The sequence below is a fragment of the Hyaena hyaena genome, unplaced genomic scaffold (assembly GCF_003009895.1).
Source record: "Hyaena hyaena isolate Hyena2069 unplaced genomic scaffold, ASM300989v1 scaffold_210, whole genome shotgun sequence".
Taxonomy (NCBI): Eukaryota; Metazoa; Chordata; class Mammalia; order Carnivora; family Hyaenidae; genus Hyaena; species Hyaena hyaena.
In genome coordinates, this window is record NW_024080841.1 from 224,790 (window position 1) to 248,754 (window position 23,965).

General features: G+C 39.0%; 1 protein-coding gene across 1 annotated transcript in view; it reads left to right on the forward strand.

Annotated features, from left to right (window-relative positions):
* Positions 1-23,965, forward strand: part of CPNE4 (copine 4) — a 476,281-nt gene that overhangs the window by 131,759 nt on the left and 320,557 nt on the right. The gene's annotated exons all lie outside the window — the stretch shown is intronic.

The following is a 23,965-nucleotide window of genomic DNA, read 5'->3' on the forward strand; positions in this document are numbered from 1 at the left end:
GAGACGGTTGCTCTTTGCAGATCTGCAGAGTTTGGGATGAATGTCTGAGGACTGAGAAGAGAGAGAGGATGCTTTTGTTTTCTCCCAGAATACGGAGATGGGGTGCTTTTCTTGTTGGGTGAGACTTTCAGCAAATCTTTAATGGCCATGATTGTAAGTGTTAGAAAGGAAGGGAAAAAAATACTTGTTAGTTGGAAATACATTCCAAACTGAGAGTTTCAGACTTACCATTTAATTTTCCTAATTTCGAATTATACTTATTTAAAAAAAAAAAACAAAAAAACCTCCCTGCACTCACACCTGGCCATATAGGGGCAACAGTATATGGTGCAGTTCAGTGTAATGATATTTAGACCACATTCCATTATCCAATGAAGAGTGGAAATAATTTCCTTCTGCTTTCTGGTGAGTACTGATGTGTTCACTAACTTTTGGAACCAAACATCATATCCAAGTAGGAAAAATTAACACTTCTCAGGGATTCAAAAGACAAGGGCCCTTGTAAGGCCTTGTATTCAGTTTCCTGGAGCATATGCTCTATCCCTTGGGTACCCTGGATGTTCTACATGAAGCAGAGCTAAGCCCACAATGCCATGGCCCTTGGCAGAAAGCCTATAAATGGCATGTTCTTGTCCTCATTGGAAAAAGCCAAATTATTCCCACATTGCCAGGATGTTGCTCTAATCACCTTTAATTCTATTTTATCATTTAATTTTAATACACAGCATTTTAGTTTCTCTATAGGAAGCTCTAATTCTGAAAACTATCCTTGGATCAATTCCATATGAAAACATGTTATGATGAATTATGTGCTTTGGTGGATTGTTGATAATAATAATTGTTAGTAGCAAGTAGTGTGGTTATATCTAATAATTATTGGTGGGTGTATCCTGATGCAAGATTATTATTGTTTATAATAATATTTCCATATAGCACTTTATATTCACAAAGGCCATCTACTTACATTATTTCATTTGCTTCTTATAATAGCCTCACATAAAGGTGTTACAGACATTGAAATTAACTCCAGCATGTACTAGGTATTATGATAGAATCTGGGTGGTATCCTCAAAGACCTCAGAGTCTAGAAGAACTCACTCTGTCTTAGAGAGGGAGGGCTAGAGGCTCAGAGGGTCATATGACTTTGAGGAAGAAGGCTCAAAACAAGGTCCAGACTTAAATTAAGTCTTCCTCCCCCTGAATGTGTGGTGGGTAGATGTTTCATGGCATCTCAGCCTATCTATAACCAGTGTGGTGGGTGGACCTGCACTTGTGATTCTTATTATGATTGCAAGATGTCTTTAAGCAATAACCATCAGGGAAGTTTGAAAAATTAAAGGTTTATTACTTATGGAACCTGGAAATTCTATAGTACACCTGGGGCCACACAGTGAGGTTTTGGGTAGAATGAGAGAGAGGGAGTGTGCACATGACCCTGGAGTTCTATTTTTATTGGAGTTAAGGGTGGGGGCCTAAGGTTTTACAGGCCCACTCTTTGTTGATGAATTTAAAATGTAAGAGACGAAATTTGAAGTACAGGAAGGGAAAAAACAAGGGGACCAAATGGTCAGTTTTCAAAATCAATCAAGATGTCTAAAACAAAAGAGCATCAGTGGGGGAAGGTGGAATGGCTCTTTATGAAGTCTGGTGGCTGGCTGTGTGTTTATTTGAGATAGTCCTCTTTGAAGTGGATACTTTTTTGAAAGCCTCAGCAGTGGAAGATTAAATCAGGCACCAGCTCTACAAGACAAAAAGAAACCATCAGGGCTTACGCTACAGTAGACCATCTCAAGGGTGCATAGGCTACCTCTATGTGGGATGGGGATAAAAATAAACCACTCTTGGGGCGCCTGGGTGGCTTAGTCGGTTAAGCGTCCGACTTTCGCTTAGGTCATGATCTCGCGGTTCGTGGGTTCGAGCCCCGCGTCGGGCTCTGTGCTGACTGCCAGCTCAGAGCCTGGAGCCTGTTTCAGTCTGTGACTCCCTCTCTCTCTGACCCTCCCCTGTTCACGCTGTCTCTCTCTCTCTCTCTCCTAGAAATAAATAAAATAAAATAAATAAAACATTAAAAAAAATAAATAAATAAACCACTCTTCCATGTCTCCTTATTTTCCATCCTGTCTCCCCATTTCCTACCCACCCAGATGTCGGGTGTGTTTGCCGTACAATATAGCATCGCTGCTGGGGAAATATGAGTCCATGATGAGATATGAGTCCAAATAAATGCGATGTGAATTTTTTCAGCAATTCCCTTTTGGCCAGAGGACTCATGAAAGAATTCCATAGAACAAGTCTCTTTCATGCTCCGGACAGTAGTGAGCCATCACTGGTTTGTGCCTGAGCCAGGAAGATGAAGCCCTAAATAGCGGTTTTACCTGCAACCCGTAACAGAGATAATCAATTTTCCATTACTCCAAAGTACTAGAATGAATGAAAACAGGTCAGGCAATATGAACGTTTGAGTGATGACAAAGTAAAGTAGCCATCTATATATGTTGATACCAGCTTGGAATTAGTCATTTTACATATATTCTTTCTAATCCTCACAACTACTCTTCCAGGGAGACTTTCCTCACCAGGTAGGGAAACTGAGGCTGGGCAGAATTAGTAAATCACCTGGGGCCACACAGCTAATAAATAGTAAAGCTGGAATCTGGTTGATTCTGAAATCTATATGCTCTGCACCTTGCCCAAGGTTACAGACTTGAGGCTGGAGGCCTGTGTTTGTCCCACACACATTTTGTTTGGCCTTCAACGTGTTCAAGCACATCTGTACTGGTTGACAAAACTTAAAACATTAGATTTTTTTCTTAAAACTTCAGATTTCTGGTTTCTTTAGAGTAACCAGAAAACCTGACAACACGGAATCTTTATTTTTTTAATGTTTATTTATTTATTTATTTTTAATGTTTTATTTATTTCAGAGACAGACAGCATGAGCAGGGGAGGGTCAGAGAGAGAGGGAGACACAGAATCCGAAACAGGCTCCAGGCTCTGAGCTAGCTGTCAGCACAGAGCCCGACGCGGGGTTCGAACCCATGAACCGCGAGATCATGACCTGAGCCGAAGCTGAACGCTTAACTAACTGAGCCATCCAAGTGCCTTTGGAACCTTTAATCCTTGTACAACAATGAGCCGGACATGGGTAGCGGCTGCCTGTATCCGGAGTATGAGTCTGGCCCATCACTCGCCCTCCTAGCCTGGCCCCTGGAGGTGTTTGAATTTAGACTATACTCCTGCACCTGCCCGGGCTGGGTCTCTCAAACATGTCTTAGTTGTGGACACAGATAAGAGCTGAAAAAATGAAAATTAAGTCAATTAAAGCATTCCCTCTGGATATCACAAACAGCCTCCTTTCTCGAAAGATCTTCTGTTCACACTTTGCTGACTTGTAGCGTTTTGGTGGCTAACACCTAGCATGACAGATGATAAAAAACAACAGTTTTCTTCAGTTGTTCACAAAGTTTTCACTGCAGTTTCACATCAAACTCCCATTTGGGAAAACTTTCATGTTGTTTTCTAACTCCTCCTTAACACATTCTTAATAAGAATCATTTCTTTCCTTTAGAAAGGTGACAGAAGGGGTGCCTGGTGGCTCAGTCGATTAAGCGTCCAACTTCGGCTCAGGTCATGATCTCACGGTTTGTCGGTTCGAGCGCTGCGTTGGGCTCTGTGCTGACAGCCAGCTCAGAGCCTGGAACCTGTTTCAGATTCTGTATCTACCTCTCTCTCTGACCCTCCTATGCTCACGCTGTTTCTCTCCTGCTCTCTCTCTCTCAGAAATAAATAAAACATTAAAATAAATTAGAAAGGTGACAGAAATCTTACCCTAAGCACTGAATAGAAAACGAAATGAAATATTAGAACCAAAAATAGATTTCCTTCTTGCTGCCTGAGGTCACATCCCTTTGACCAGGGACTGTAGTTGTTCACTCTGTAGGTGATGGACTTGGGTAAAAGGAGAGAAGAAAACTGCATTGTATATGATGTGACTGAGTGGCTTTCTTATCACTGAAATCTCAAAATTGTCAATGTCATGGTGTCTGAGAGCAGAATCGCACAAGATGTAAATTTGGAGCTGCAAATGAGGGAAAAGCAAGTTGAACTGAAATCCTGTGTTGACTATTAATTAATTAACTCCTGTGTGTCCTGAAGATGATTTATCAATTGGAAGAATAACGTCTGGCCTCCTGCAGCGAGGAAAGCACCATGACATGGGCTTCATTGTCCCCTTAGCTTGCAGAACTGGCAAGCCACAGTCTGGACATCCAAACTGAGGCATTGGGAACCATGGCTTTTTATAATGTACCTTGAGTCTCATGATGAGTGTCTGAAAGGTGGAATTATAGTTCAGGGAAAGAGCCTCAGGAAGTATTTATGATATAGAGCCCTCTGTCTCTAGCTTACACCACCTTCCCCCTCACCAAGGAGATGTTTTCAACATACTTCCTGGGTATTTTAATGTTCAAATTAGACTTACTACTGATAATCATCTCCTTAAGAAAATCATCTTTCCTTTGTAATTTCAATCCATTTAATCTATTTTAAAAATTAATTGTAATGGTGGTTTATTAATGATGAACCTTGGGGTGACTGAGTGGCTCAGTCAGGTAAGCATCCAACTTCGGCTCAGGTCATGATCCCACTACTCATGAGTTCAAGCCCCGTGTCAGGCGCTGTGCTGACAGCTTAAAGCCTGGAGCCTGCTGCGAATTCCGTGTTTCCCTCTCTCTCTGCCCCTCTCCCACTCATACTCTGCCTCTCTCTTACTGTCTCAAAAATAAATATTAAAAAATTATTAACAATGATAACTTGAATTATGTTGAGAGTAGTTATACAGTGTATCAGGTAATCTAAACACTTTTTATGTGTCATCATATTAGTAAACCAACCTCATAATTTGGGTTCCCTATATATTTTATATAGAGGCACAGAAGAGTTAAGGAATTTGCTCAAGGGGAGCACAAGGAGTAAGTGGGAGAGTCATGAAAGATTGAACCCAGACTGTCTGACTCTAGAAACTGCGGCCACCATCCTTCACTGCCCTCTTCTGAGAAAAATGAGTACCAGTCTCTGAGTGTCTGCATTGTGCTAAATCTTTACACGCATTTTCATAGAGCCTTCATGAAAGTGTTAGAAGATAGCGACTGTGCTTACCCATTTTACAGGTGAGGAAACTAACACAAAGAAAAGTACATGTCCAAGGTCACAAGACTAGGAAGAAGTGGTGATGGGATTTGAACCCAGATCTTTTGTGTCTCCGGTGCCCATGTTGTCTCCATGACTCTGTGTGTCTCTCATCCTGGCCTCTTTGGAGGTAGAGTAACCCCATATAATGCTACGAGTCCTTAAGATGAACCTGTTTTTCTCTCTTCAGAGAATCCAATAACTCACTTAAAACTGTTTGCATTTATTTTTTTAAACAGAAATTAGATTTGCTTTGGTAAATACTTGAAACATCCTCATCATCCCCCAATTTATATGATTTCAGCCTGACTTCCTAAAAGTTCCCAAAGGAGCATGGCATAGGGTTCTGAGCTCGGGCTATGGAACCAGACTACCTAGAGGGAAGTCCTAGCCCAGCCATTGTTAGCTGTACCAGTGGGCAAATTAGCCAAACCATTCTGTGCCTCAGTTTCCTCACCTATAAAATGGAGATCATAATGGTACCTACCTACCATTATGAGTATTAAATGACTCAATATCTGTTGAATGCTTATAATAGTAGCTGATTCAACAGAATTAGCGATCAATAAGTACTATGATTGTGGAACGTTTGTCATTTTTCAAGAATTGTTTTCAAAATAAAGGTGTGCTGTTGGGTCCTCAAGTGTTCTGAGCATGGATGCAATTACAAGAGCCCTGTGGCTAGAGGCCAGAGCAGTAGAGACATGTCAGGAGGTCATTGGAGAAATAAATTCTAGGACACTAAAACTGTGACCATTTTATTGACTTATGCATCCCTAGTGCCTACCACAATGCCTGCCACAATAGATGCTTGTAATTAAGTAGTTAAGTGGGTTTCATTTCCATGGTCCATTTCCCCATGTTCACCTCCAAAGACCCTTGGATTTTTGAGGACTGTCCTATTCTTGTTCAGCAGAATAAGAACTCATTTTATTAGAACTCACCTATACCCTTAGGCTTATCCCTTTTACCTGGAGGTAGGATTATTGGTGCTCGAGGCAAAAAGTTTGACTTAAAGAGATTTTATTTTATGTGTTTGTATGTAAACTACACAGGCAGCATTGTAACTGTGTTGAATGGAGTCCTGAGATGATACTGGAGGGACATTTCCTGCCACTCAGGGATGAGGACTCTGGATCTGTTTGTTCCCAGGATCTGTTAGCCTCTGTTTCCTTCCTTGTATCTTTTTGGTTTTAAACTTCTTTGTGCTCCTCTTCTTTTCCTCTCTACCCTTTTCTTCTTTCTCTGGGGAAAGTGAAGCAGAGAGAGACAAGGAGAGCTGTGGTTATGGTTAGCATTGGAGACTGGGGTCTCCCTGTGTCTTCTTTCCCCCACCCTAGATTCCATCTGGATTTATCCTCCGCCTGGGTCTCTTGCTGAGACAATATAGGAAACAGTAAATTATTTGCTGAAAACACAGCTTCCTTCCACCGAATTTTCTGTCTGCTTCAGAAGTAACTGAGTATAGAGGAGGTAGCAAGTTTTTCTTGTTGACTCTCAGGGATTAATTTTTTTTAAGGCATTGTATTTTTTTATGTTCATGTATTTATTTTAAGAGAGAGAGAGAGAGAATGCAAGCAGGGCAGCGGCAGAGAGGGAAGGAGAAAGATAATCTCAAGCAGGCTCCACACTGTCAGCGCTGAGCCCTACACGGGGTTGAACTCATGAACCGTGAGATCATGGCCTGAGCTGAAACCAAGAGTTGGATGTTTAACTGACTGAGCCACCCAGGCACCCCTTAAATATTTTTTTTTTAAGCCATGGAAATCCATGGAATGAGATTGAAGTTCTTCAGTGTCTTTATTTGAACCTTAGGACACAAAATATTCTCAACTTCCCCATTCTGAGTCACTGCACCATTTGTTTTGAAGACTTAGAAATAGTGTTCTGGGGGTGGGGGTGGGGAGCCTAGCTACTTTGGAAGTACTGCAAACATTTGTTTGAAATATAAATATAAATATAATTTTTTTCCTTCTCAATTTTGATGAGGAAATTTGCATATAAAATCCATTTTGGATGTTTAGTTGGATGAGTTTTGACAAATCTATACACACTTGGGTAACCACCATCCCAATCAAGATACAGAACGTTTCCTAGAATATGTGTTAATATTTAAAACATATAATAGGAAACAACATAGATAACTCTTAAGACATCAGAAACCACTAACTCTCAGATTATGTTCCCACTGATTGGCATTATAGTAAGCAACAGAAATTTCAGCTTATGAAGTAATTTTGTACTAATAAAATATCACCTTTAACTATTAAATATATTGGGGTTCTGTGTAAGATTTTTGTTGAAAAGAGGAAAGGATGGTTCCATAGCTAAGGACCATTTGAAAAGTCAGAGAAAGAGTACCATAAGAAGATAAATAGACCCAGAGCTGGTTTAGCTCAGAATCAAACTAAATTATTTATACTGTGACTCACCAGGCTTCAGATCATTCTGAAATCCCTGTGGCTGACAACTTAGGAAGCTGCCGTAGCAGACAGTTTGAAAACATGACTGAGGTCCAGCACAGGTTAACTGTGTGACCTTAGAAAGTCACCTAACATCTCTGAGCCTCTCCTGCTACTTTGTGTCTGAATGGTTATTATGAGGATTAAAGGAATGATTGGCAGAACAGTGAAGTGGCTGACACTATAAACTCTGGACTCAGACCACTAGAGTTATCCATGTAAGCTTATGCAAATGTGTCAACTTCCCTGGGCCTGTGCTTTCAACATCTGTAAAATGGAGATAATAAACAAAACAAAACAAAACAACCCTATTCCATGGGTTTATCATAAGGATGAAATGAGATGATGCTTAAGAATTGCTTAACATATGGTGCAGCTGCTCTGGAGAACAGTGTGGAGGTTCCTCAAAGAATTAAAAATAGAACTCCCCTATGACCCAGCAATAGTGCTGCTAGGAATTTACCCAAGGGATACAGGAGTGTTGATACATAGGGGCACATGTACCCCAATGTTCATAGCAGCACTTTCAACAATAGCCATGGAAAGAGCCTGAATGTCAATCAACTGACAAATGGATCAAGAAGATGTGGTTTATATATACAATGGAATACTACTTGACAAAGAGAAAGAATGAAATCTGGCCATTTGCAGCAATGTGGATGGAACTGGAGGGTGTTATGCTAAGTGAAATAAGTCAGGCAGAGAAGGCCAGATACCATATGTTTTCATTCATATGTGGACCTAGAGAAACTTAACAGAGGACCATGGGGGAGGAGAAAGGGAAAAAAGTTACAGAGAGGGAGAGAGGCAAACCATAAGAGACTCTTAAATACTGAGAACAAACTGAGGGTCTATGGGGGGTGGGGGAGAGGGGAAAGTGGATGATGGGCATTGAGGAGGGCACTTGTTGAGATGAGCACTGGGTGTTATTTGGTAGTAAAATTTTTAAAAAAGAATTGCTTAACATAGTACGTGGGTCAAAGTGAATGCCTAATAAATATTAAAGGAGATAATGTGTGCAAAACTAATGTGGTTAGCACAGCACTTAGCACTTAATATATGGAAGATATTATCAGGTAATACCCATTTTGAGGTGTGTTTAATGCCAGTGGCAAGTTTCTGGTCTGCCACTCAGCCCTACAAAAATTCTTGGTCCCATTCGTCTGTATAAAATAAGAGAATTTTTGGTGAGAAAGTTGAACAAGTCTTTAAGTTTCTGCCAATCTCTGACTAATCACTTTGATCGATTGGTTTCGGCTCTCCTGGTCAGGAATTATCTGAGCCTCCACTTCCTGTGCATTCTCTGCATTTCAAAGAAGATAAATAGACTCAGAGTGACTTCATTCCACTTGTCCATGTTCTCTAATCTGTGGATGGGAATCAGAGAGGCTGTGCTGATAACCTTACCTTTCCATGTTTGCTTCTGTGCCAACACCAGCCCCCACAATTTGGCAGTCTCAGAGAAAAAGTGACAAGAAAAATGTTCCCTTCTGGAAACTCCAGATGTTCTCGAGGTCAGTGTATAGGCTAATTAAATATTTTATCTTGATTCAAGCTCAGAAATGTTCAACTCTTTATCTTGGCTAGTCAAACACTTGATATTTCAATAGCTTTCTCTCACCTGAGAATTTAGTCTTAGATATTTTCTTCTGGAATATGTAGACTAGTTCTTCTTGTTGAAAGATTACAGTTTTGGAACTAAGTGTTGAAGCAAGAAATTCTGGTACCTTTTTAACCTTCTTCTGGTGAATTCTAGCCTTTTCAAAACAGCTTCTGAAAAATGGATTTATGATAGGGGAATCAATTTAAACCTGCCCCTATTGAAGATTTGCTTCAGCCAGTTTGTTCCAGTTACTACTCTTGTATAACAATCAGCCCAAAATTTAGTATTTTTTTAATGCTTATTTATTTTTGAAAGAGAGAGACAGCAGCATGAGTGGGGGATGGGACAGAGAGAGAGGGGGACACAGAATCCACATCAGGCTCCAGGCTCTGAGCTGTCAGCACAGAGCCTGACACAGCCTCGAACCCATGAACCTCAAGATCATGATCTGAGCTAAAGTCAGACACTTAACCAACTGAGCCACCCAGGTGCCCCTCAAAAATTAGTATCTTAAAGCAACCATTTTATTAAACTCCTGGATTCTTTGCATTGAAACCCCAGGCAGGCCATAGTAGGGATGGCTTATCCCTGTTCCACAATGTCCAGGACCTCAGCGGGGAAGTCTGGAAGGCTGGCAGTAATTAAGTCTGGGGTTTCAAGTCATCTAGAGATGTCTTCACTCTAATGGAAGACTAGAACTCATGATTAGAGCATCTGCATTTGACCTTCCATGCATGGGCAGTCTTTGGCCAAGTACAGAAACCCACCCTAACAGAAAGAGTGTTGAATGTTTGCCACATAGTTTAAAAGTCTATATCTGGAAATTTTAATTAACTAAGGAGCCCCATCTTATTCCCACATGATCCTGTGAGTACCCTATAGGGTATAGATGGGGGGGATATAGGCATATTTGTAATCTTAATTCCCATTTAGGACAGTGATTTAGAGGTTTGAAAGATGCAAATATAGAACTTGTAAAAGGAGAGACTTTACTCTGAGTGTTGAAAATAGGAAATGCAGAGCCTCAAGAAGTACAACAGAAAGTATAAGTTGAAATCTCTCTCTTGGTCTTAAACCCCAATTTAAAGAATAATGTGTCTGTATGTTACCACCACTAGATAGATCAAAGAAGAAAAGAAAAAGGAGGAGGAGGAAATAAGACTAATGTCTCTTAGGAGAAATAAGAGTACATAGCCTTTTCACATTTTTTTCAATGACTCCTCACAGCAGTCTGTTTAAATTCAGTACTGCGATATTCATTGCCCATTCACAGATGAGAGAACTGAAAGTCGGGGATCTTATACCAATATTTCCATGATTATGTGGTCAGCATATGTGGAACGTGCTCTCAAAAATCATCTTACTTCAAATTTTGGGTCCTTTGGTTGTACCATTAACCTTCTCCCATTGGTGCCCATTATTCTTGCCCCCTTTTTAGAAGCCAGTGCACCCACGGCTGGGGGTGTCACCAGAGCCCAAACATTATCTCCATCTTTTTGCTTACTTGATACTTCTCTTGTCCATTCCCTCCCTACCTGCCACCCTGAATGCCCAACCACATTTTCCGGTCCTAATAAATATTTTCTATAATGATTCACTGGCAAGAGAGAAGTTCATCCATGAGTATATAATCTATGGTAGGTAGTAGAAAGTGCTATGAAAAAAAAGAAGCAGGGATGGGAGTAGGGAATGATGGGATGGGGACCAGTTTAAAAATTGTGTTTAGAGGGGCACCTGGGTGGCTCAGCTGGTTAAACATCTGAGCCGGTTGGGTTCAGGTCATGATCTCACAGTTCGTGGGTTCATGCCCCACGTCAGGCCCTGTGCTGACAGCTCAGAGCCTGGAGCCTGCTTCAGACTCTGTGTTCCCCTCTCTCTCTGCTCCTCCCCTGTTCACGCTCTCTCTCTCTCTCTCTCAAAAATAAATAAACATTTAAGAAAATATAAAAATTAAAAAAAATCATGGTTAGAGAGGACTTATCTGAGGAAGCAACATTTACACAGAAACTCAAATGGGGAAGGGAGTCAGCCATCTGGATATAGGGAAGGAGTCTTCTAACAGAAAGATGAGCAGAGGCCATGACACAGACATTTGCTCAGCCTATTTAAGCAATAGGAGGGAGGCAAGAAGGCTAGAGAGCAGTGGGATATGGAGACAAGAGACAGGAAATGATGCAGGAGAGGCAGGTAGGGGCCAGACTGTGTAGGGCCTGATAAGCCATGGTCAGGATCCTGGATTTGTACTCCAAATGTGATGGGGGCTAGGGGTGTGTACAGAACTGGAAGGCTTAGAGCAGGAAAGCGATTTGCATTTTAAGAGATAACACTGTTTGCTGTGCCAGACAGCATACAGAGACAAGAGCAGATGCTGAAGACGACTCAGGAGCTACTGTATTTGTCCAAGTGAGAGATGTAACAGTTTGGATCAGGTGGTAACCATGGAGAAGATGAGAAGTGATTGAAAATGAGATGTATTTAAAAAGTAGACTCTATAAAATTTGCTGATGAGTTGAAAAAAGGGTATGAGAAAAAGAGAGATCTAGATTGATTCCAAAGGCCTAAGCAGCTGGGTCAGTTATGATGGATAATACCGGGGAAAAAGCAGGATGTGTCAATAATCCTGCAATGACCATGCTTCTAACTGTGAGAGACAGTACTGGTACAGTGTCATCCTGGTTACAGACAGTCTGTATTTTAATCTTAGCTCCTTTATTTACCAACTATAACATCTTGCACAAGTCAGTTTCCTCCATTTTCTCATTGGTATAATGGAGACAATAAAAGCACCTACACTGTAAAGTTGTTTGGGGATTTAACACACAGCAAGGCCTAGCACTTAGGATTACCTAATTGATAGGGCACCTGAGTGGTTCAGTCAGTTAAGCGTTTGGCCTTTGCTAAGGTCATGATCTTGTGGTTTGTGGGTTCAAGCCCTGGGTTGGTCTCTGTGCTGACAGCTCGGATTCAGAAGCCTGCTTCAGATTCTGTGTCTCCCTGTCTCACTGATCCTCCCCTACTCGTACTCTGTCTCTCTCAAAAATAAATAAACATTTTAAAAAATTTAGAATTACCTAATGGATAGCCATCCATTATTATTTTTTTATTATTTTATTTTTATTATTTTTTTATTATTATTTTAATTATTATTTATTTTATTTTATTATTATTATTTTAATTCTGTGAACACTTATGATTGTTTTCTTAGGGGAAGTGTCAAAGGATATAGACATATTTTAAGCTTACCTATTTACCTATCTGGAATAATCACACCAGTGTGTCCCTACCAGCAAACCGTGAGATGCAAAGGAGGCAAGTCTTTAAAAAATATTTTAAATAGTTAGATTTTAATGTGCAGACTCCTAGGGCCTTTGTCATCCTCTCTGGTCCCAGTCACAGAATGAGTCTTTCCTTGGCTTGGCATCATTTGAGCTCACTTAAGTGAGTCTAATTATACTTCTGTCCTCCTTCCAAAATTATCTTTATATTAATATGCATAATAGTTATTGCTGTAATATAACATGACTGATATGATAATAAAACACTAACATAACTAAAACAACTAATTATTAACATGTTTTTATTACTGTACAGTGTGTGTGTGTGTGAGTTTGCAAGAGAGTGAGAATGTGCTCAAGAGAGATGTGGGTTGCATATGTGTGTGTATCAGAACTGAAGAATGAATCCAAACATCTCCAGGTTGTCACCTTTAGTTCTGAACGATCACTGCATTTGATTCTGTGCTTTATTTAAAGAGAGGAAGAGAAACTGATTTAATAGCCTGTCACATTATACAACACAAGAAGAACTTGGGAAGAGGAAATGCTCTGGTATTCTAAGTGGGAAGAAAAATATTATGACAGCTCCATAGAGAAATCTCTGTGCAGAGACAACTGGTAGAAATTATGGTGATGAGCTGAGGATCTCAGGAAAATGCACAACTTCCATGGAAAAAAATTTGACCACTATATCACAGAGCTCTGTGTTATAGAAGGCTGTTTCTCTGTCTTACACAAGGAGAGCAAGAAAAGAGAAACTTCAATTGTTTCTTCTCTTTTTCTCACTCCTTAAAAATAATTTATTCCATCATCATTTCTGCTGGGGGTTTCTAAAATATTCTGTTTAACTGTGGTGGGATGGAATAACAATAAATTATGATAACAATATGATAGAATTATAAAATATAATCAAGAGTGTTTAATATCTTAGTGTTAAACTCAGGCATTGTGGAGAAGTTGGTCTGTACTTTAATGAACAACTAATGTTCAAATAATGTAACAAATAAAAACCTCTAGCCACTAGTAAGACAACTATAGTTGAGCAAGTTGGGTTTATTGTTACTTATTGCCACAATGAATACTCTCCTTGGGGAAGTGTGAGGCATCTCAGTAAGGGGGTTTAAGAAAGGACTTATAGAATTTGGGTTATTGCTAGGTATTTTTAGGAGAATTTAAGGAAGGATGGTTTTACTTCAGATTGGATGGTTTCAGGGAGCCAGGGCAATTTTATAATTGAGTACCTTAACAGATCTTATCTAAGGGAAGAAGAGACCAAGGCTAAAGCTGCAATCAGTGGAGAAGCAGCAGTCACTCTTTTTAACTGGGATGGGGGATGTTTGGTCATTTTAGTGGTTTGGACAGTGCTTATCTTTTTGTCTGGCACAAGTGTGATTATGGAGCAGTTTCGCTTTTGTCTTGCTCCATCAAGGGTACACGGTGGCCTTGTGTTATAATGGTGTTCTGTGAGATATTCTTTGTTCAACAGAACACTAAAACATAGCCCTACATGCTAGGCCAGTGCCTAGCAACACCAAAACCTAGCTGATAGCAGCACCACGTCAGCCCAGCAAGCCAACTCCCAGACATCAGAGGCTACTCTCCTCTTGCTCATAGTGAAACCTTGACGTTAAGCTGTTGTATTGCAAAAACATTTTCTTAGCAAGGGACCAACTTGTTGGCTAAGCAAAATATCAGCCATAACAAGTCTTGAAACCAAACAAACGAGGTGTTTTTCTTAAATTTCTCAGCTTTCCTTATTATCCAAAGCATGATATTTATTATGTTCAATGCACACGGAATCATGAAGTTATTTTTCTTCTTCAGTTTAACCCTAAATCTCTCTTCTACTCTCTCTCTATCTCCCTGATCAGTTGGAGGAAAAATTCTCTAGAGCCCTTCTAAAGACATTCAAGGTTCTGCTCATCTCTGTTATTGTAAGCTCTTAGGAAAGACTCTGCATCTATCAGAGCCTGATTTTTCACAAGAGAGCTGGACAGGATAATTTTTTTTTAAAGATGAGGTAGATGGCTTAATTTCTGTCCCACTTATTAAGTCAGCTCCTAAGTTGTGTTTGGGGGAAAATTTTTGCAAAAGTTCCATTTTATAAGTATTACCTGGTCACTGACACGGCTTCAATAAATGGTTATTGAATATGTACTGCATACTATGCATCTTCTTTGCCACTGGACATGAGAATGGACAGTTATGGTCTCTGTCTTCAAAAACCTATATTCCTTAAGGGACAGAAAAATGTGTGAACCAAAATATTCTTTAAAAGGTTGGAGGGGTCAGAGGAAAGTATATATTCAGCTGTAGATTGGGAAGAGGAGCCAGGGAAGGTTTCATAGAGAAGATGCTGCTTAAACTAGATATTAGATGCTGACAAGATAGGGAATAACATTGTTTAAAAAATAAAACTATGCTATGTGCAAAGGACTGACTTCAGCCGGAGGCAAAAGTCCCTCCTAATCACCAAACTCAATAATTCTGATAATAAACAATTCTTGATAGGACTTTATGAAAGGACCATCATCTTTTTGGCTAGAGTTCTGCCTAAGCCATACCCCAAGAAGAGAATATCTCTTCTATTTTTAAAGACCTTCTGAGAACGGGAGTCCACAGCCATCCTAGGAGGTCTATGGGTTTTGAGTCACAGGCCTATTAGCACAGATGGTGTTCAGCTGCTCTCAGTGGGGAAAGGAAGGGATGTTCCAGGAAGGATCAGGGGCCAGTTTTGAGGGTTTAATCCTTTGAATAGAGAATAACTCTGATGCAGCCTTGAGCTTGAATTAGATTGCTTACATGCCGGCCTTTTCCCATGAATGTACCACAGGAGACTGGATATGGTAATGTCAGATTAAACAGCTGACTTCTTTTATATCAGGAGATCTTGGGGAACAATGAAGAAGCTCAAGAAAAAATTCATTAGTGGAAATAGATTTATGTTAGTCACAAGATTTCTGCCTTGGTTACACATACCCTTACTCATACACACTGTTATAGTGTTGCACACTCACTTCCATCACTTCACATAATCATATTTTTGTCTCAGATAATCTCACACACTGTGTGGTTTGCACTCACTGACAAACTCTAACAAATACTCTACATCTGGCTGTCTTGTTTTTTGTTTGTTTGTTTGTTTTACAAACAACATATATCCTTATACACTTTTAGATTCAATTCATAGTTAATTCTGGTTAGTGAGCTTACCAGATAAAACTGATTCAAGAAGTTAAACAGTAGGAGATAGCCTCAGTCATACTTTTGATAGAACTTTCCAGAATAAACAAATGAATTTCCTAGGTGTTATTCATTCAGGAACTTAGGGTTGGAAACGAACCTGAGTGACGGCAGTATGTGTATATTCACACACAGAGAAGCACATGTACATACACAAACAGACCACTTCTTCTTTATCCATCTATCATTGGACACAAGTGGCTTCCATATTTTGGCTGTTGCAAATAATGTTGCACTAAACATACTGGTGCATATGTCTTTTTGAATTAGTGTTTTTCTTTTCTTTGGGAAAATCCCCAGTAATGGAATTATTGGATTTTATGGTAGTTCTGTTTTTAATTTGTTGAGGAATCTCCATACTATCTTCACAGTGGTCGCACCAATTTACGTTCCGGCCAAGGGTGCACGAGGGTTCCCTTTTCTCCATCCTCACCAATACTTGTTATTTCTTGTCTTTTTGATTTTAGCCATCCTGACAGTTATAAAGTGATATATCTTTGTGGTTTATATTTGCATTTGATTTGCATTTCCCTAAAGATTAGTGATATTAAGCATTGTTTCATGTATCTGTTGGAAATCTGTATGTGTTCTTTGTAAAAATGTCTATTAAGGTCCTCGACTCATTTTTTAATCAGACATTTATTGTTTGGTGTTGAGTTGTATAAAGTTCTTTGTATATTTTGGATATTAATCCTTTATTAGATAAATCATTTGCAAATATCTTCTCCCATTCAGTGAGTTGCCTTTTTGCTTTGTTGATGGTTTCCTTTGCTCTGCAAGAGGTTTTTATTTTGGTGTAGTCTCAATAGTTTAGTTTTGCTTTTGTTTCCCTTGCCGGAGGAGACATATCTATAAATATGTTGCTAAGGCAGGAGGTCAAGACTTTTATCTGTCTTACTCACTATTGAATCTCCAGCTCCCAGGACAGTGTCCAGTACTTGATAGACACTAAATACTTGAAGGTATAGATAAATGAGATTTTCTCTTGCTTATAGGGATTGTTGGTGTTTTATCAGTGCTGAATTTGATTATTTGGAAGTTCTTCTGTAGAGATTAATGCACCCTAGGTAGTTGTAACACATTCGTTCTGAATGGGACATCTTATTTCTTCATAGCAAATGGAGTCAAGTATATACCTTCTTATTTGAACCATCTAATTGGTGTGAAATTTTGTTCAAGTCTGTCTTTGGAGGAATGTCCTCTGGTAATAATTTTAGGTAAACTTTTTATTTTACGAATCATAAGTGTATAGCCCAAGAAATTTCCAGAAAATGAACACAGCTGTACAACCAGAACCCAGATTGAGATGCAGAACATCAACTTTACCCCACCACACATATTGTGCCTCCTTGTGTTTACTACCTTTCAGTATGTGCCAGAAGTAACTGCTATGCTGACTTCCAATAGTATAGGTTGGTTTTGCCTTTTTAACTTTCATACAAAGAGAGCATGCTCTTGTACTCTTTAGTGGTGGGCTTGTTTCACTGAGCATTGTATTTGTGAGATTACTGGTATTGCATATAGTCAAATTCATTCATTTTCATTGATGTATACTGTTCCATTGTATAGATATACCACAATTGATTTAGCTATTCATCTGCTGATAAACAATTGGGTTATTTCCAATTTAGGGCTCTAATCAATAATGATGCCAAGAATATTCTTATGGATTATTTTTGTGAGCATATGTATATGTTGCTTTGTAAAAGTCGCCAGGAGTACAATTACTGGGTCCTATGGTGAGCATATGTTTAGCTTTAGTAGATATTTCCAAAAAGTTTTCCAATGGTTGTACAGAAGTACACTCCCATCAGTAGCATATGGGAGTTATGATTGTTTCACATCTTTAGCATTTTATATTGTGTCTTTTTCATCTTAGCCATTATGGTGGGTATACAGTAGTATCCCTCCTGGGGTTTTTATCTGCTTATCCCTAATGAATACAAATAGGAGGGCTTGCATATATTTGTTGGGCATTTGGATGTCATATTTTGTGAAATGCCTCTGTTGATAAACATGTTATTTTGTTGTAATCTCCATTTTGCATATATGTTCCCAACCCCAAAGGTTGCTTTCTTCTCAGCCTGTTCCTAATTCACTCCTACAGTAGTTACTACCATAATCACCAGGTAATTCTTAGCTATTACAGTCATTTTCGCTATAACTTTTTTGTCGTTGTTGGGCTTCACATTCTTTTACTTCCCTTTATTATTGATAAGTATTATTGATATCTTTTTACTTAAAATGCTATAGTCTTGACTAGTAATTGTTGTAATCATCATCCATATTATTGCATAGGCTTTATAGTAAACCACAGTACATCTCTGTACCAACTAGGAATGCTTTTACCTGTGAGAGAATGAGTCTAGAGAGTTTTAAACAAATAGGGGTTAATTTTCCTCATGTAATGTGAAATTGCTGGTCATGGGTCACCTGCTCCATATCACCATTAGGAGCTCAGATTCTTTTTGCATTTTCTTTGTGCCATTCTTAGTAAGTTTATTAACTTTCTCCCCTGTCTTTGTTGCCTCCTGGACACAAGATGGTTGTTGAATTGCCAAATATAATGTCTACATTCTGGATGGAAAAAAATGGGGTCGGGCAGGAAGCTGTGCTATCCATGTCTGAAACTCTTCTTTCACAGACCATTTTTGTCATTGGAATGAAGTGCTTACATTTCAATGATTTAATGACTTAATGATTGCTCTGTTACTGGTTACTACTAGCTGAAAGGGATGCTGGGAAATTAGTGTTTGGCTTTGTAGTTCCTAAAGCAGAAGGCGGCAAGGTAGGAAGGTGTTGTTTTAGTCCTAGGTAGTTTCACAGTAAACATTTTTGCAACAAACATTTTAGCCACATAACTAATGAGCTGTAAAGCAATTTTGCCATAAAAGATTAAAAAAGTGGCTCTTTGACAACTTGGTTTGACAGTTTGTTGGTTTCAGCTGGTTGACAGTTTGGTTTCATTTGTACATTGACACAGTACTCCCATTTTATAATATAATATAATGTAATATAATATAATATAATATAATATAAATTTTAGCCCTCACAATGGTTTAGACCTAGCATAGAGATTTGAACCTACATTTCCCATAGAACTTTAGAATACCTATCAACAGACATATGACACTATTCTAAGAACAAACAACAGTATAGAAGGCTTTCACAATGCAATACAAACTCAGTTACAAATTTGCATTCTGGTCTTTGGAAAATGATTTCTCTCATATGGAGGAAGATATTTCAGCAAAAAGAGCACAGTGCCGAATGAGGAGACAAGGCAATAAGCCAAAAAAAAAAAAAAAATAGATAATACTATGACCAAATGACTTTAAAGACAAGTACTTAGGTACAACCCACAATACAGAATCATTTATTTGTACAGTGTTGCTATGGGTCTACACACATTTTAAATCTATTCATATATTTTATATATTGCAATAAAGTCTTTCTAATTTTATTTTTTGTGCTTTATTGTGTCCTTTTTAGTGAATATCTCATTTATTTTTTGTGTTTTTATCTTTTACGGCAAATTAACTTATGGCCAGTTAATTATGTAACAAAAATGCTCACAGCAAAGATGCTTATGGCAAAAATACCAGATCTGGAAGGTTTGGTGTCAAGGAAATAAACATACAGTGTCTGCTATAGACTGTTAAAGGAAAGAAGCCACAGACAGCATGATACAATAAACTCATCTTTAGCCTTGGAAAAGTAGCACTAGAATGGCTTTTTGAAACATAGGAAATGTCCTTTGTCGATGCTGGTGCACCTTAGCCTTGGTGCTCATGGAGTGATTTAGGGAATGCTTGCCATGTTGTCCCTAGCTGTTTCGTCTGATTAGTGATATTGCACACATGCTTCATTAGGCTTTGCCACCTTTTGTCAGTTAGCACACAGATTAACCTTTACTGCAATTGATGATAAGACACACACATACACACACACACCCAGTGAAAAAGGGAAAAAGAAGGTTTCACAGCAATAGATAGTTCTCACAATCAACAAAGGGTAGCCCTTCCAGTTGGTTGTAGTTGAAATTATGTATAGATAGATCAATATTATTTGTTTTTGCTTTTTATTGACAAATATGGGACCTTGTTTGCCTCTGGGAAAGTACCTCATTTCTTTAACTGCAGTAATGAGTAAATAAAATGAAAATACCAACCAACAAACACCTAATAGCCTGTTTAGGTTTCTGAAAGCCCAGTAAAATTTCTAATGGTAAAAGGCAAAAAGGTGTCTTTTTAAACATTTTTTTCCAGCTTTACTAAAGAATGATTGGCAAATAAAAATTGTATACATTTATATTGTTCAGCATGACTTTTTAGGGTATCCAGTGTGATAATTTCATACACATACACATTGTGATACAGTTACCACAACCGATGAACACCTCACATCACATAGTTGCCTTATTTTATTTTTCTGGTGAGAACACCTAAGATCTACTCTCTTGGCAAATTTCAAGCATACAATACAGTATTATTAAGTATAGTCACTAAGTTGTATATTAGATTCCCAGAAGTTACACATCTTATGACTGAAAGTTTCTACCCTTTGACCAACATCTCCCCATTTCCCCAGGCCTCCATTGTTCTACTCTCTGCTTCTATGAGTTCAACTCTTTTAGTTTCCACATAGAAGTGAGATCATACCATATTTACCTTTCCGTGTCTGGATATTTCGCTTAGATAATGTCCTCTGGGCTCATAGATGTTATCACAGATGGCATGATTTCCTTCTCTTCTTAGGGCTGTTTTGTGTGCCATTCCAGCCTATTGATAACCGGTGTTCTGGCTGGACCAGCGCTTGCAGTTCTTATTATGACTGCAAGATACCCTTTAGCAGTAACCACCAGGAAACCTAAGAAGGAAACAGAGAAAGAGAGAGAGAGAGAGAGAGAGAGAGAGAGAGGAAGGGAGGGAGGGAGGAAGGAGGGAAGGAAGGAAGTGGGAAGGAAGGGAAGGGAAGGGAAGGGAAGGGAAGGAAAGGAAAGGAAAGGAAAGGAAAGGAAAGGAAAGGAAAGGAAAGGAAAGGAAAGGAGAAAGGAAAGGAGAAAAAAAGAGAGAGAGAGAGAGAGAGAGAGAGAGAGAGAGAGAAAGAAAGAAAGAAAGAAAGAAAGAAAGAAAGAAAGAAAGAAAGAAAAGAAAGAAAGAAAGAAAAAGGTGTATTACTCACAGATCCTGAGAAGAAAATGGCATACATGGGGCCACACAGAGAGGTCATGGGTAGAGACAACACACACATGGGCTTGGGGTTCTGCTTTTATTGGAGGTCAAGGGCTTCACAGGCTCACTCTATACTGGTAAAATTTAAAACATACGAGTGGAAATTTAAAGTGAAGGAAGAGATAGAAAACAAGTGGCTCAAATAGTCAGTTACTGAAATGAACCAAGATCTGTAAAACAAGTCTCCTCAGTGTTAGCAAGATGGCTTAATTCTTTATCTAGTCATACCTGGCAATGTATTCATTAAAGGTGCCGTCTTTGAAATGGGTGCCTCTGTGATCAAAGCTGAAGTCAGGCATTTGTATTACAAATGATATATGTATGTGTGTATATACATATATGTGTATGTATACATATGAATATATACATGATCACATTTTATTTATCCATTCATCCATTGACAGACACTTAGGTTGTTTTCATATCTTGGCTCTTATGAATAATGCTGCAGTGAACACAGGAGTACAGAAATTTCTTCAAGATAATGATGTCATTTCCTTAGATGTATACCTAAACGTGGGATTGCAAGATTTTATATGGTAGCTCTATTTTTAATTGTTTGAGGAACCTCCATACTATTTTCTATAGTGGATATGCTCACACTCCCACCAATGGCGTACCTAATTCCCTTTGCCTCACACCCTTGCCAATCTCTCTTGTCTTTTTGATGATAGCCATCCTAACAGGTGTGAGGTGATAGCTCATTGTAGTTCTGATCTGCATTACTCTGATAATTAGTGACAATGAACATTTTTTCTTATACTTAATGGCCATTTGCATATTTTCTTTGGAAAAATGTTTATTCAGATTCTTTGCTCATTTAAAAATTGGTTTATCTTTTTTTAAAGTATTGAGTTGTATTAGTTTTTAAGTATTTTTGGATATTAAACCATTATCTGATGGTTTATAAGTATTTTCTCTCATTCCTTTGCTCATTTTCCTTCGCTCAGTGGCAATGCATAACTTGCCCATAGCTCCCACTCTGATGAACTGAGATGATTCATTTATGGCTAAGATTGTGGGCTCCTCAGGGACAGAGACTGGGCATTTGCCTTTATTGAATTCCCACATTAACATGAAAGTTAGTGTTGTTTCCTACCCCACTCTTCCCCAAGTTTAACCGAGGGATGATTGACAAATAAACATGGTATATTTTTCATATGTAGGTTTTACAACATGATGTGTTAAAAATCAGTGTTTCATAGATATTTGTGAACAGGAATGGGGCATGCTGATGTACTGAAAGAAGTGTTGCCCATGAAAAAGAATTGTGTCTTCTGTAAGTGAAATTCCATGCATGCCAAATGTCTCAGAGTAGTCTCAGGGTCTACTTACAAAGCCAGGAAGTAGAGCTTGATTTAAAAGATCAGGATATCAAGAGGAGAGGAGGAAGTATTAGCAGGTGTCCTAAAGGCAGGTTTCTCTGACTGACTCTCAGAACCTGGCTTTGCTAGAGTAATAATTTTCATCCCCTACCGTGTCAATTAGAGTCTAGTCAAAATAAAGAATATACAAGTTATTTTAAGAGACAGAATCTAATATGAAGAATTACTAGGAATTAAAGATACAGAAAGTCAAGTAGGAGACATGAAGGTATCAAAATAACAGCAATTGCAGAAAGTGACTTTTGCCCTTGGGGCTGGAAGAACAAGGGAGAAAGGGACTAAAATTCAGACCTTTGAGGAGAAGACTATGCCTTGTGTCTAAAGACGGTGACAGACTGGTTCTGTGAGTGTTGGAAAAACTGCAAAGTGAATTCAGCAGCTTCCAAGGGAATGAAGTGACATTGCCAAGGTGAGAAGTCTTGCATGGGGAAGGTTGCTGATGCTGATGGGGGCAAGAAGCAAAACTGGAACAGGGAGAAGCAGGTCTTTTCCTCTTTCTCCTCTAGTCTTGTAGTTACCTCTAGTGACCCCTTTTGGTAGGCTCTAGCAGGAATCCAGCTGCCAAAGCAGGAAGTAGTTTTCAGAGTTCCCAGCCCTAGCTTCACAAAGTAAAATAGAAGCATGGGTTGGAAACCAAGAGACAAGAGTTTAATAACTGGCATACTCACCTGTCTTCCCAAAGCTGTCAGTCACAGAGCATGAGCTGTCTGCAGTTATTCTACAAGACACCCAAGTCTTACATTTGCTATTGCTGATACTTAGTTAGATTTCATCCTCATACTACTAGCAGTACTAGAGAAGTGAGAGTTGATTTTTTGTTCTTGTCTGAGCTCTCACCCCATGATCTTTAATATTGAGAAGTGGTTAAGCTCCAGGCTGTTCTAGGCTGTAGAAGTTTGAATTTTGCCTAAAGTTTGAATCTTAACTCTTCCAATGCTTTCTGGGCAAGAGTCTTTGCCTTTTTGTGCCTCAGTTCTTTCAGTTTCTTCAGTAAAAGAGACTCCCTCATAGTGCTAGGGCTGGTGTGAATATTTTAATTTATGCTAGGGGTGCCTGGGTAGCTCAGTGGATTAAGCATCTGACTTAGGTTCAGGTCATGATTTCACGGCTCGCGGATTTGATCACACATAAGCCTCTATGGTACAGCCCAGAGCCTGGACCTTGCTTCAGTTTCTGTGTCTCTATCTCTGCCCCTCCCCTGCTCACACTCATACACACTCTCTATTTCTCTTTCTCAAACATAAATAAACGTTAAATAAATTTATGCCCATAAAGCCCTTAGAATATTTGCTTGTATTTGTAGAGGTTCAGTGAAGATCTGTTCTTATGATTTATGTTGACCTTGGGTTATACAGGATAGAAGATGTCAGAGAAGAAAAAAGAGCAAATTAAGAAGGGTCCTCTGAAAATTCATGTGCCCAACAAATATGTATTTATTGCCCTCTGCTATGTCTTGGAGACAGACAAGTGAAAAGACTTGGTTTCAGCCATCTGAGAGTTCCCAATTTTGTGATAGATAAAGTAAATGAATTACACTATGAATTACTTTATGTGATAAGAGCCATGATTTCATTAA